Source organism: Bactrocera neohumeralis, chromosome 2 (assembly GCF_024586455.1).
Source record: "Bactrocera neohumeralis isolate Rockhampton chromosome 2, APGP_CSIRO_Bneo_wtdbg2-racon-allhic-juicebox.fasta_v2, whole genome shotgun sequence".
Classification (NCBI taxonomy): domain Eukaryota; kingdom Metazoa; phylum Arthropoda; class Insecta; order Diptera; family Tephritidae; genus Bactrocera; species Bactrocera neohumeralis.
Genome location: NC_065919.1, coordinates 70,595,706 through 70,610,970, shown reverse-complemented (window position 1 = coordinate 70,610,970; position 15,265 = coordinate 70,595,706). Strand labels below are relative to the sequence as shown.

Genomic DNA, 15,265 nt, shown 5'->3' with positions numbered 1-15,265 from the left:
CTTTACAAAAATACGGTATTTGAAAAATATGTAAATGACGTATAATGAAATCTCGATTATCACTTTACCATGCGAGAGTATAAAATGTTCGGTGACACCCGAAATTGGCCCTTCCTTACTTGTTGGTTTTAAATTCGGTCATAATTGCGGCTCGATGCGTAAAAACTTCAGATTTATTGGAACGAGTCGAGCAAGAATTTCCAAAATATCCTCCAAAATCATTCAAATGGACTTGGCGGTAAAGTCGAGCTCTCTTGCCATCTCTCTAACACTTGCCGGACGATTTTCTAGCGCCATATCCTTCAATTTTTTAATATTTTCATCAGTGAAATCCGGTAGCGTGTGGCGTTAATTAACGGACTGGCGGTAAACATGAATGAAATTAATGAAGCTTAAACTCGTAAGGCCAACCTTTAAATCGCCTTTTCCGAATTCTAAGCCGTATGTTACACCTTTTCCTGCACGAAGGTTGTTATTAAAGTACACAAGAGTTCAAACGTTGGAACAAAGCTGCTAATGGCCACTTAAAGCAAGGCAGTAGTACTGATTATCTGTTGAGCTAAAAAAAAATTAAAAGTACATTCAGAAGCTAAAAAAGTAACCACATTGTATGTATATAAAGTTACTTCTAAATAATTTACTTCATTCTTATCAGTTCATCAGCTTTACTTGCAATTGCCTTTCCGAAACGTACGCTGCGTATCCGTAACATTTATATTTAATCATACACAAGGCACAGAAGTATTTGGGTATTTGTTGACCATGAAGGTAAGGTAGGAATTCCTTGGCTTTCGTTCATAAGTTATATTAGAACGAATTAATTTAGTAAATCTTATTTGCAATCGAAGCTCATGAGATTAACAATTGAATACAAATTGAAATATTTGAATGCATTTACGCATTATTTATAATATCCCTTTAACGTCTTCACTTCTCTTATCAACCGCAAATCACTTTAGCTCACATTTAAATCCTCCTCGCATTACTTCCGAGTTGTGACTTATTCCGAAATAGCCCCAGCAAACTGTTTAGATTATTCCATCTAACAAAGTTATTTGCATTCAGTCAACATCATTTGCACTTTGACACTCAGTCAAGTGTCAAAGTATTTATAAATGCAATTTTCAAAGAGAAATAGAACACAATACGTTTGAATTTATACGACATCCTCTTGCAGCAATTTTTCGGAAAAGCATATAGTGTACAAGTATATAGCTTATTGTACGTATAGAAAGTGTTTTAGTTTAGTCAGATAAGTATATCACCAGCATCGTTCCATAGAATAATGCCTCGTAATCCTCAGCCAAAACTGAGTCTGCATTTACCGCTACTCGCAACGACATTGTGCATTTCGCATTTTACTTTGCATGCTAAGACATGCAAAATGTGCTTTCAACGCACTCATTCTCGCGTCTGCTCTTAGAGCGTCACATTGTTGCATTCAATATGCATTACGTGCAACATATGGATAGGATGAAAGTATAAATTATTTTAGTACGGCAGTTGCATGCACCGGTTGTTTGACTTTTCGGCAAAGAGCGAAGTGACGTACTTACATTTGCCTGGAACACCGTTGACCCTTCAATCGTTGAGTTACATGAGCACAGTGCCACTTAAATTATCTATATACATATGTATGTGTGTGCATTAAATGCAAATTTTGCATCATAAGAATTACGAGAAGTAGAATAAATCAAAAAGAGTATAACAGAAATGAATATAGCTAAGTATCAAAGACCATATTCAATTTCATTTTACAAAGTAGCCTAGTCATTCTCAGACCATTGGTACATCTACTTCTCCAATAAATTCCATGCACAACTATTGTAATATGACAATGGAAAGTGTTCAGAGGCTAGCTGCGTTGTTTTAAAAGGACCTTTAAGGACTACCAAAACGCTGACCCTAGAACTGGTGCTAAACCTGCCACCTAAAGACCTCTTCGCTGGAAATTGCGAGACAAAATCGACGGGGCGACTACTGGTGGCAGGAGAATTTACATACCTTTGAGCATAGTTCGGTGGGTTTGTCAAGCAACAACTACATAATGCCACTTTGCAATTGAGAAAGAAGGTTCAGAGTAAACATAGAAAAAGCTGTTTGGCATAAGGGGTTATATCCACTTGTAAATTCGAAAAAATGTGTTTTTTTGGTAATTTTTTATGGAGAGGTTTTTATTGAATATATACGTAAAATATATGTACATTAAGCGAATTTAATATATTCTAAGAATTCACATTTTATTAATAAAAATATTGGGTTCCGTCGTTCCTGTAGAAGATCTCCTGAAAGTCCTCCACAAAAAGGTGTTTGGCGATGAGGAAGATTTCTTTGATCAAAATTATCTGAAATAAAAAAACCAGAAGGTGATCGAAGAAATAGTCGAAATTTTGATTTTAGACAAAATGGCGGCTTCCCAACAAAAAAAATATTTTTTTGCAAGAAAGTTTACACTTTAAAGTGACTTAAAAAATTGAAATTTTTATCAGAAACTTTATTCCTCGGTTCGTTACCTGGAAAAAGTACTTACGAAGATCCTATGAAAAAAAAAAATTTTTATCTAGAAAAACGCATTTAAAGACCCTGGGTTCCGGTTCCGCCTTCTTTAACTTCGAAACTATTTACCAGATTACTTTGAAATTTAAAGACAATATTCTCGAAATGTATAGTACACATAAGTATGCGAAATGGGACCGACAGATCGAGTAGACTGCAGAAAATGACCAGAGGCGTCAGAGGAACAACCGAGTTTCTCTTGTGTACTTATTCCGCATTGGCAAGGCTACATTGTAAGCATCTGGAGCCCGCACGGTATGAGACACTGGAAAAGGTATCGCTAGTGTGGCAACAGAGTCTATTGAATATCGTGTGAAGCGCAGACACTATAAATGATGGTTACTTCTCAAGGACTTCGTAACTGTATTCCATCTGATGATGGAAAAAACCAAAACTGGTCTTTGTGTGGCCATCAGCCTTCTGCACTAACCTAACTGAACCTAACCTACTAAAGAGCGAAGACGTTTTTAAAAATTCATGAAAAAATGTGAAATGTGACACTTTTTTTCATTTTAACTAATGGTAAATCACCTGAGTATCATATCCTTGTTCCCAGTCATACTCTTTTTCAGCAACTAACTTTTTTTTACTTATATAATTGAATTTGCGGTTGTGTGTTCAAGTTTTAGTTTTGAATTGTGTTTGTGGCCTGGGCAAACTTACTTCAAGGTATCCGTAAATACCTCTTGCATATTATAAAATGAACAATGAGACCTTACGATGGAGAAGTAATCGATGTCATCAACTAACAACTAACACGGAAGCTTACTTATATAACCAAAACTATAGCCTATATTCTTCTTCCATACAATCATACACTTTAAGCATAAACTTTTCGCTTCACGATCTCACACTGTGCGATAAATTTTAGAAAAATTCATACCAACAATGACGAACATTTTATTTATCACCTCTAACCAATTCATAACCACCACATAATCCTTAGAATCTTGCCATAACTCTAAACCCGTAGTCAGCGTGAAGTTCACAACCTGCGACCACACAGTGGACTCATTCATCTTGACTAACAGCAATTTCGTGCGCTCAGATGCGGTGGGAATGCACATTCGTTGTGTTGCTGGAAACTTTTCGCTCCTGTTAGCGAATGCGGAATGTTTATTGCAATAGCGGATGTATACATATAGAGGCACGTTATAATTGTTTGTGGTTTCTATTTGAAGAGAACGTTTGTTTTTTCTTTACCGAAATAAAGAGTTCAACAATGCCATGATAGTGGTTGAGCTGGAAGCTAATTCTATAAGCAATGGTCTAGGACCACATGAATCCTTTTGAAAGCACGATGCCGACAATAGCGAATAAACGGACGCCACTGTATCGAGTGACAGTTTAATAGCCGTTAACAATTAGACGTTCGCATCCGTGGACTCAGTTATTACTTGCTTTCCTTTTATTTTGCGATCATGTTAGCATTTTCGACGAATACACGGTCCTTGTAGGATCACGACACTGCTGTGCGTATACGTAACTTTAAAAAATTTGAAAATATCATTTTTAAACTATTAATAATGAATTACTAAAGCTAAATCAAATGCTTACTCCACACATTTCTCGAGTGAAGACAATTACTAAATCTAAATAATAAAACTTAAAAACAAAAAAAATCAGAATAGAAAAAAATGAATAGTTGAAGATTGTGAGTTGCAAGTGGCTTTGATATATTTAATCTGACATTATTTAACATATTATCTTTTAAAAATTCCTTAATTGTCACTATTCTTAGAAATAATAATTGATGGATGATTATTATTATTTTACTCTGTCTAGATTTACCTTAAACTTCATGACGTCACTAACGCTAATATAATTTGAATTGTTTTTACTTGAAAAATTAATGCTGATTATTTGTAAATATGTGGGCGTAAGTCAAATCTTGAATTAGTTTCGTCATAATCACACAATATATACTATAAAATCAACGATTATCACCCAAATTTGTATCTTCATATGAACATTCTTAAAAACATCAAAAAATTCTAACACTTCTGCCACTAAAGCAAAAATCCAAAAGATGCTGACATGGCGTATGAGTAAGATGTCAGTGTAACTAATTTTTTACCTGCGCAAATTTTATATGAAATAAAAATTCCCCAAAATTCCCGTTTCTCTACAAAATTATTATACAAGTATTTATGTTTTTATTCTTTTCTCCGTCTAGCCCTATGTCTGAGTGCTAGTACAGTTACACCACGGCTTTTTCATGCTTTTCTTTTACTCTGGACTCCATTCAGCCACTTACCCACTCAACAACGTTTGAGATTCTACAAGCAGGGATGACTACTTATAACAGTACCTAATGATAGGATAGAATAAGAACGTAAAATTCAAGACGCTTATGGATGTAGTACATGCTTATATCAACTTTATATCAAACATTTTTTGGCATTTTGTAGAAATTTGCCTTAGCTTCCACGGATAATCCACCAGAATTCGCTGAGCCACCTTGTTCATTTTGACTTTTTTCACGTTGTTGAAGTGAATAGGTCTTCTTAATATTTTAGTTAGTAATCGTAAACTATACTTGATTGAAGCACTCTTTTGTAATATTCAATAACTGCTTTCACAGTGTCTTTTATGAATCTCTCCTTTTATTGCGTAGCTTTTGTGATCGTATTTTCTATCTACTGTCGGTTTTGTTCATTTTCATTCTTTCAATGGTTGGACCAAGTTGCGTGAGATGGAAAGTCAACAAAACCAAATGTTCATGGCTTTGTTGAGCATAATTTCAGGTTCAGCGGCACAAACACAACAAAAATTTTGCTTTTGTCTAGGTCTGAATCTTGATATGAATCATTGCGTTATGTGTTTGCTGAAAATATTTACCATCTCTCACTCGTTTATATATGCATCTGCAAATTGAAATGAATTGTTTGTGATTGTGCGTTTAACGGCAGAAAATATAAAATTTAAGTTGAAAAAATAACTACACACAACTGACTTGATGTTCGAACAAAAGGAGAATGACAAATGTGTATGCATTACAAACGTACAGTTACAGGAATCACCATTTAAATGTTCTCATAAATATGACACAAAATTTTAATCTCAAACAATCTGTTTTTACTTTAGTTTATCGGCTAAATATTAATTATGACAACACAAAAGCAACAGCTCTCTAATAAATAGAAAAATTTATTGCAAGAGATTTTATAAAAGGAAAAAGTGTCATCTCCAGCAGCCCAACTCTTCAAATGTTGGCCGCGGCTACGTCTCAGATGGTGCATCCGTTGATTCTTCGACTGTTAACTGGCGAATGACATGCGTGATGTTTTGCCCCAAGGTATGAATCGAAGCGGGATTGCCCGCATAAAATTTAGACTCCACATATCCCCACAGCAAAAGTCAAACGGTGTGATATCACACAACCTTAGTGACCAATTGACCGGAACAAAACGTGAAATTATCAGCTCACTGAAGTGTTCTCTCAATAAATTTCGCCAAGATAACAAGCTTCAATCAATCATCAAATAGTCGGTTATCATGGCGCGATAACGATCCCCATTGACGGTTACATTCTCACCGGCATCATTTTTGAAGAAATATGAATCGATGATTCCACCGGCTCACAAACCACACCAAACCGTTGTTTTTTCTGAATAAAATGAGAGCTCTTGAATCCCTTCAGATTTCTCTTCGTTCCAAATGTGCAATTGTGCTTATTTAGTACATACCCATTGATCCCGAAAGCTACAAATAACGAAATTAAGGGTTTAGTTTGTAGGCGTACTCTTTTGCACTGATTAGGCGTGGTCCCGAATGGGGTGTACCTTTTGCGAGTATTACGAATCGTGCAAACTGTATACTACATAGTATCAATGTGTAATGAAAAACAAAAGTTCTGATAAATCTGACTCAACATTTTAAATGCAGCCAATTGAAGAAAATATGTGTTTTTATTTTTCTTAGTAAATATTTAATTTTCAAGATATTCTCATAAAGGATATGATTTATACTTGGTAAAAAAATTAGCGAAGATACAATTTAAAAGTTTGTTAAGTATCATCTCCAGCAGCTCCTAATGTCGCTGTATGGCCCTTTTGTTCAAAGAGACCATTCTTAATTATGGTGTTCTATGTTTGAACTCAATTTAATTTTGCGAAACTATGAAGAAAAATTTACAATAAAGCCAGTCTGCCATTGATGAGTGATCTGTTAAATAAGCTTCAGCTGCTCGCTTACCCAAAAAGTTCACTATACTCATTGTTATTGGAAAGAGTCAATCAATTATAAATGAAAAAAGTAACAACGTTGAAAAAATCGACTCAACTATAAAAAGCATTATATCCAATTACTTTTTTTGCGATATTTATCACTGCATTTTTACCAAAATATTGCACAACAATTAACATTTTATATCCCAGACTCAGGAATGTCTTTCTCGGCACTTTTATCAAAAAAATAAAAATTAAGGTCTGCACACACAGAATTCTATAGCTTTTGCTCTCCGCGAAAAACTTGCAATCACGAAGCCAATGGAAATATTTTCTCACCGCACACAAACATTGACTGAATGCAAACGTTTTTGCACCAGAGCGCGCAATGCAAACAGATCTGGTCATACTGTGTCCTGGCATTGCTTTGTTACGTACAATTTGCTCACATACATATCGTACACACATGTACATTGTTTTTATTCATTTATGGAATGCATTCTGGCTTTTTGTTTTTGTTACTCAATGCTGTGGTTTGTCTGCGCTGCGCCTACTCTGTGTCGGTGGCATTTTCTTCTCGACACGGCACAACAACCGGTCAAACGCCCGGTGTCAAAGCCAAAGGGTTCGCATATGTTACCAACATGGCGTATCATGGCATTCACATGCTTTGATCAGTCCAGCGGAAGGGTCAACCAACCGGCTGAAGCTACAAAGCATCACCGCCGTTACAGTTATTTCAAAGGCTTGTTGCCATATGGTAAATATTTTCAGCACAGAGGTTGCAATACTGTAGCATGAAGTTGAACAACGCCTCATTCTCCTTTAAAAGCTTTAATGAATTCCAATGCAGAATATTTTATTATACAAGTATATCTCAAACCAAATGAGGTTATGTAAATATTTGCTTTACAAAGAAAAACACGAGGAAGCTTGATTGCCGGTAATGCACAGCACGCTGAAATGCGAGCGTGTTTCAACTACAAAACGCTGCATAACACACGATTAACTATTAACATTACACACATACAAGTATACGCAAGTAAGTCAATATATGTATATTAAAGTGACTTGCTTTAATTGTAGAAATATCGCCTATGCTCCAAGAGGATATAGAAACACTAATATCCTGATTACCTCTGAGCTAGTCGTGAGCAAATAAGCCTGCACTCTAAACAACCATGAGCCCAAGTATGTCTAAATGCATGGCCAATGTGTGCTCAAGCGCAAAAACGAGGTTCTGTGGCATGACGTACGTCGTGAGGTCACGTAATTGCAACAGCCACATACTTTACCAGTTGAGAGTGCGCTGCCAATTGCAATTACACTTACTTGCGCCAGCCAAGTCGTCTCAGCTGAGCTCCTTTGCGTTCGAGTACACGAACGGCTCATTTGCCGTGGCCTTCCACATAATCAAGTGGGTAAACACACAACAGGCCGCAATTAAACGGAAGACAAAGCGATCCTTGTTGTTGTTACAGTTAATTTTATTGCATTCTTCTTTAGTAGAATTATATCGCAACAATTGTGTATTTACACTTGCCTCCGCTACATTAGTCGAAGTTGTTGTTGATTCTTGTTATTTGATTGCGCGTAATTTTTGTTGCGTTGAACTTACTTCCGTTTGCCAGCAGCACAATTTATCCAGTTGATGGCGCCACAAACAGATAAAATTGCAATTAAAATTTTCTGATTAACTGCTCTTTCTATTGTTGTTGTGGCTATAAAATATAAAGGTAAATATGACTAAAAAATAAATCGTGTTTACGATTTATTTATTCATGATTTATTTAGTTATCACTACCTTTTAACCTGAATGGCGCTTCTCCCTGAAATTTTATTCAACCTAAAATGAATGGCAATTCTCTTGCCGGAAGCAGAGAAAGCATAATTAAGTATAAGTATAAGTATAAGTATAAGTATAAGTATAAGTATAAGTATAAGTATAAGTATAAGTATAAGTATAAGTATAAGTATAAGTATAAGTATAAGTATAAGTATAAGTATAAGTATAAGTATAAGTATAAGTATAAGTATAAGTATAAGTATAAGTATAAGTATAAGTATAAGTATAAGTATAAGTTACAAAAGTACGTGAGTATTATTAAAAAAATCAAAAACACAAACAACATCCGAATGCCTATAGTTAAATAATTTTTTTTTATCCGAGCAAGATAAATTAAGGAAAATTTTGATATTTTGGAATAATATATTTCTCCCAGTGTAGAACCAGCCATTTAATTACAGTATACACGCTGAGGGTGTATAACGTTATGTAATAATGTAAGTTGCTTATTTGGTGGAGAACGGATTGCAAGCATATCTGCAAAAGCCTCAAGAAGAAATACAACATTAGCACAGATATAAGGAGCCATGAGGGTGTCCTTAAAAAGTATTCTCGAATCGGCTTCGATCATATTGAAATCAATTAAAGCGTGAAATATAATTAACCAACATTAGTAAATTATGTGAAGCTAAATTTTTACAAAAAATATTTAAAAATTGCCTTACTCACAAAAATACTCACCCTTTAGGCTGTTGTATTAAGTATTGGCAACAATAAGTACAAAATTTTACTTTATTTACACCGAAGTTATAATACCCTTCACATATACAAAAGGCTGCTTACAAAAATTTAATACCGATCAAATGCATTATTATCTTTGGTGATAATGGATGGACATAACTCGTCAAACGAAAAAGTGCAAGCAATTGATTCCAATCGTTCAGTTTGTATGGCAGCTGTATGCTATAGTGGTCAGATATCGACGGTTTCGGTTTCTTGGATAAAAACAGAACATGTGCAACTTTCTTTTACACTTCAAGGGTAATTTACATTTCGTTTACATTTTAATTAATTTTTGAAAATACATAGCTAAGTCAACAACCTTTATCTACATTTAGCCAAGTTAACAACCTTTTGTTTATTTTTGGGGTCAATGATCCTTATGTTTATATTGTTTACTTTCAGCTTTTCATGCTGATTCTTTACTATATATGTATGTATATACTTCATAGTTTATCCGACACATAGTATAATAACAATACCGAAATAGTTTTGCGGGTCAATAGCCGTCATCATAAATTGTCCCTCTGATCGAAAGTAGGGGTTCGACTAAACTTATGCTTCGTTTAATGCCAGATACTCTGAAGTCTGTATTTTATATTGAGATACTCGTACATACTACTTATCTCCTTTGCTACAAAACAGCTCAAGCCTGGCTTAGACTGAGTAGTGCATTCTCCTTAAAAATAAGAACAATAGCTTTGTCCTCACGCTTAAATATCACGTCATTCCTCACTCTTTCTGGCTTATCATCGACATTTCCAGTTTCTCCATATTTATCGAGCCACCTTTTTACAAATGTTTTATTTAGGTACTTTGCACTTTTTTAATAGTCCATTCGGCAATTAATGCATCAATGATCGAGTGTGAACATGTGTTAATTTGCAAAAAATAAAAACATTTTTCCGTGAACTGTCCCGCAAAGGTAAAACATTATTTTTTTGAACGCGCTGTATATATGGTACTGAAAAAAAGTTTCAATTTAAATATATTTAGACAAGCAAACCAACATTTTATTTATTTCAACTAGTAAATAGAGTCATGTACTTAGTCTGAGCCTTCGCTTTCGAAATTGTAAAATTTGTTTATATAATATCCTTACGGACATAAGTATTCCGCTAGCACTCTCACGCAACCGTACTTTACCGCAGTGATAATTTAATTTTAGACATTGACCACACAGATTTCTGGCTGTCAGCTCAATTAACCGGCATATTTTTAAAAAATATGCAAAAAATTTTGCGCTGCGGTTTTGGAAAACTGATTTTTGCAACACGAGTGTGTTGGAGTGGGACTGGCAACCCAAGCACGAGGCAAGTGAAAGAGTGCATCTCGCGTTCTGCAGCTGTTCAGTGGCTCATGTTTCTGCTGTGCGCTAATGTCATTTGAAGCTGTGGTTGTCATCGCTCATTTGCATTGCGGCTGGCGGTGTGACATGACCAGCACTCAGTTCAGTTTTGCTTTCGGCCAAAAACAGCGGGGTGTCGCGTTCTTGTTGGGGGCAATAATGTAGTGAGAGATAACAGTTTTATGGCTTATTTGCAATTACAAACTATAAATAGATGAGGCGCCCACCTGCATTTGATTCACGTATTTATACAAGAGTGGTGTTTTAAATTGATAATAATTCAAGGATTTAACATATAGATGATAGAATAAATGAAAAAAAGGGAAAAGTCACCTTTACTAATATGTGTATAATTTAAGTAGAAACGAGTTAGGAAGGGCTATGTTCGAGTATAACTGAACGGCTTTTTCCTTTGGAAATCGCCAGGATCAAAGCAAGATTAAAAACCTTCAGAAGGCAAAACTTTGTACTAAAGTAGAAAAAAGTTAACTTCACCTGTACTGAAGCACTAATACCTTTCACAGGGCACTTCTTAAAGCAATAAAGGGTGAAGAAAATATGTTTCTTGATTTTGATCCAACAGTATGTATGACAGCTATATTCTATGGTGTCTGAACAGAACAATAAATTCGTAGATTTTAACCATAACCCATGCCAAATTTCGTGGAGATATCTTGCTAAATAAAAATCCTTTATTCAAGGACTTGATTTCGACCGATCAATATATACGGCAGCTAGATCTGGAGCAAATAACCCTTTTGTTTACATTCTACATGGTCAATGACCCCTTTCCTTACAATTTATGAGATCGATGACCCTTTTGCTTACATTTAGCCAAGTTCACAACTTTTTGTTACATTTATCCATGCTAAGAACCTTTGTTTATATTTAGGGTTAATAACACGTATGCTTAAATTGTATGGGGTTAGTGACCCGTTTTTTACATTTTGATCCTCTTGTTTACATTTTATGAGATCAGTAAGCCTTTTGTTCGCATATATCCTAGTCCACAACCATTGTTTACATTTAGCCAAGTTAACAAGCATTGTTTATATTTGGGGTCAATGATCATTTGTGTACATTTTATGAGATCTATAACCTTTTTGTTTGCATTTAGCCAAGTCCACAACCTTTATTTAAATTCAGCCAACGACCTTTGTTTATTTTTGGGGTCAGTAATCCTTAATTATATTTTATGAGGTCCCATAGTAAAATTACTGTTATATTGTAATTTTTGTGATAAGTTGGTCTTGTTTTCTTTTCCATGGATGAAAGTTCTTCTGCCTTATACAGCTTTCAGCGAACCGCAATCCTCCCGCTGAGAGAGTTTAATTTATTTTCAAGAACTGCTTCTGTATATTACTTCGAGAAATGGTCGTCTTCATAAAAACTTTCCAAAAAATTTTATGACATGGAACACGTGATGTATGCGATTGTTGTCTTTACCCTATTCGCAGTCAAACTGAATTGAAATTGACACTATTGCGTGCCAGTTGCTCAGGATAATTTCCAACAGCAACTTTTATCCGAGCAGAAACACAACAGAGAGCCAACGCCTGCGCGCTTCTTCATTTGAAAAATAGTGACTCTTATGCCTTGTAGAGCTCTTTTATTTAAACAGTGAATATTAGAAAAAGTCTTTTAAATATTTAACAGCCACTGTTGGCAATTTAATTAGGCAGTTAGGTGGACATGAATTGCCTGTTATATCTACAAAACTGCATTAGCTCATTTTTACAGTATTTTAGAGACTGAGTACCCATATAAGCGAGGATGTGTAAATTAATATGGCGCAGTCAAATCGCAATTTTACCAAGAAAATAAAAAAAAGTTATCTGACCGTTTGCCATAGTAAAAAGTTACTTATACGCCGTGTCACGTTACAAGCCCACTAACATAATGCGGAACCAACTGTCCAAATGTTTTGAGATATATCTCATTATAAGCTATATATAAGTACAAAATATGTATTTTCAGCTGGTCATTGGCGTTGTGTGTGCGTTTAAGCATTTATGATATTTTTACAAGCACATAAATACCTGGGTATATGTAGGCCAGGCAAAAGTTGTATAAACTAGCTTATATACATACATCAAAGAAAAGGATATACCCACGTGTATTTGTTATCTAAGTCCTCCATTGAATTTGATGCTAATATGAAAAGAAGTACGCGTTTCTGCGATTATTTATGGCCCACAGTTGTTTTGGGAATTTGATGCACTTAAGGTCTGGAGCACAGCTTCCTTTTTACGTTCTAATCTAAATTTACTTTTGACTGCCAGAATTTTTCGATAAGCTTTGACATAGGTATTTGAAGCTACATATCAGCAGCAAAAATACGCTATTAAAGTAACATGGTGATGAGGAGGCATCGAAAGCAGAGGCTTGTTGTCGCTTTATAATTTAAAATTTTTGTTGTGAATAATTATAGGAACAGTTAAGAAGTTAAAAATCATGCACTTCTAATATTTGAGGATAAACAAGAATTTGTTTTACTGGTGTTGTTGCTATCTGTATAGGCATAGCTGTGAATTTTGTTTGAGTGAATAATCGTAAAACAGAGAACTTTCCTCACTTGCGTGAACTTCTACACATGACCCCATCCTCCAGCAAATAATAGCAGTGAATCATATATTTATACCCTGATCAGGGTATATTAAGTTTGCCACGAAGTTAGTAACGCCCAGAAGGAAGCGTCGGAGACCCTATAAAGTATATATATAAATGATCAGTATGGTGAGCTGAGTCGATTTAGCCATGTCCGTCTGTCTGTCCGTCCGTCTGTCTGTCTGTATATATACGAACTAGTTCCTCAGTTTTTAAGATATCGTTTTGAAATTTCGCAAACGCCATTTTCTCTTCAAGAAGCTGATCATTTGTCGGAACTGCTGATATCGGACCACTATAACATATAGCTGCCATACAAACTGAACGATCGGAATCAAGTTCTTGCATGGAAAACATTCACATTTGACAAGATATATTCACAAAAGTTGGTACAGGTTATTTTCTAAGGCAACAATGTAATCTCCGGAAAAATTGTGCAGATCGGATTACTATAGCATATAGCTTCCATACACACTGAACACATAGTTACTACAAGAAATGCATCTGTGAAGTGTATATTAGTTTCGGTGCAGCCGAAGTCAACGTTTTTGCTTGTTTTGTATTGTGTTAGTGCAAATTGCTGTACTGGCATTTGAAATCCTATTACACATATAATATATAAATATACAAGTTCAACAAATCTCGCAGTTGAACGATAAAGTTTGTAATAAAGATATTAAAAAATGTCAAATCACTTCTGAATCGTAATGTTATTATGATATACATATAGCTTCCATTACAAACTAACACATAGTTATTTATAAAGAAATGCATCTGTATATTACCGCATGTATGATTAGTTTCAGTGCAGGCAAAGAAGTCAACGATTTTTTTGCTTGTTTTTGTATTGTGTTAGTGAAAAAGTCATGCTGTAACTAGGCAGATTTGAAATCCACTTTTACAGCATATAATCCATTGAGAAATTAAACTACAAATTACCGAATAAAAATGCATACGCTTGATATAAATGTAGGAAATAAGTAGACACTGAATTTGTAGTAAGCAAGTACGAGTATATACTGATTTAGTTGTATCTTTATTCACATTCAAAAAGCAACTATCCAGTTTATCCGTTGTCGAGTTCGCGGCTCGCATATTCTTCAAGTTGGGATTGACTATGGCTACTATACATAGCATGGTTGCATTCTTTCGCATTTATGTAGTTTAAGTTAAAAATGTAAGTAATAGATGTTTAGTTAGAAATGTAAGTAAATAATAATATATTTATATATATTAATATTAATATGTCTGTCCGCTTCGAGTTGTCCGTCCGTGTACGTCTCCTACATAAATCATGGAACTTGCATTAGCAAGAGGAGAATTTAAAACCTCTGGAGAAAATTGGATGATCTAAACATGATGTCGGAAAGAAATGAACATCTCAAAAAGCATATGGAAGTTATATTCTTTGGCATACTTAGTGCTTGTTACAAGTTCGATTATTATGAGGAAATAGACTACTTATTTGAAGAAATAACTGAAGAATATTTTAGCGCTCTATAAGTATGCAAAAAGATTAGAAGAAGTACAAGAAAAAAAATTAAATAATCATTCTAAAATTATATCTACCTGCTACAACTGCGAAGAAAGGAAAACTAACTAATTTGATTAAAACGATAGAAATAGAAAAACTAACAGTTCGATTATTTTCTCTGTCTTCTGGAATTGTGAAAAAAACCAACTGAGTTGGTAGAAATAACAAAAATAGGAAGAGGCGAAGAGACAGAACAAAAACAAAAACAAATATTCTCACTTAAATAAAGGTCTTCAATTTCCTCCACCAGTAGTAAGATTTTGGAGAAATCTCGTTGAGTTATTAAAAAATTAAAACCTTTTATTTAACATAGCCTCAAAGAAAATAATCTATAGGCGTTAAATCATATGATCTTGGCGGCAATTTCACTGGTCCATTTCTCGAAGTTAACGAGTCGCCAAATTTTGCACGCAACGTTTAGATGTGAAGCATTAGGCAGAAATAGAGATCGAAATAAAGCCCGTTGATACCGCCATACCACAATT

General features: G+C 34.7%; 1 long non-coding RNA gene across 2 annotated transcripts; it reads right to left on the bottom strand.

Annotated features, from left to right (window-relative positions):
• Positions 1-9,289: 9,289 nt before the first annotated feature.
• On the bottom strand, positions 9,290-12,079 carry LOC126766021 (uncharacterized). 2 transcript variants are annotated; one of them, XR_007668696.1, is made up of 2 exons: positions 11,437-12,079; positions 9,290-10,255 (listed from the first exon to the last, which is right to left on the bottom strand). It is a non-coding gene; the product is annotated as an uncharacterized LOC126766021 (long non-coding RNA). The 2 variants fall into 2 exon arrangements; XR_007668697.1 differs by having other exon boundaries at positions 11,468-12,079.
• Positions 12,080-15,265: the final 3,186 nt, after the last annotated feature.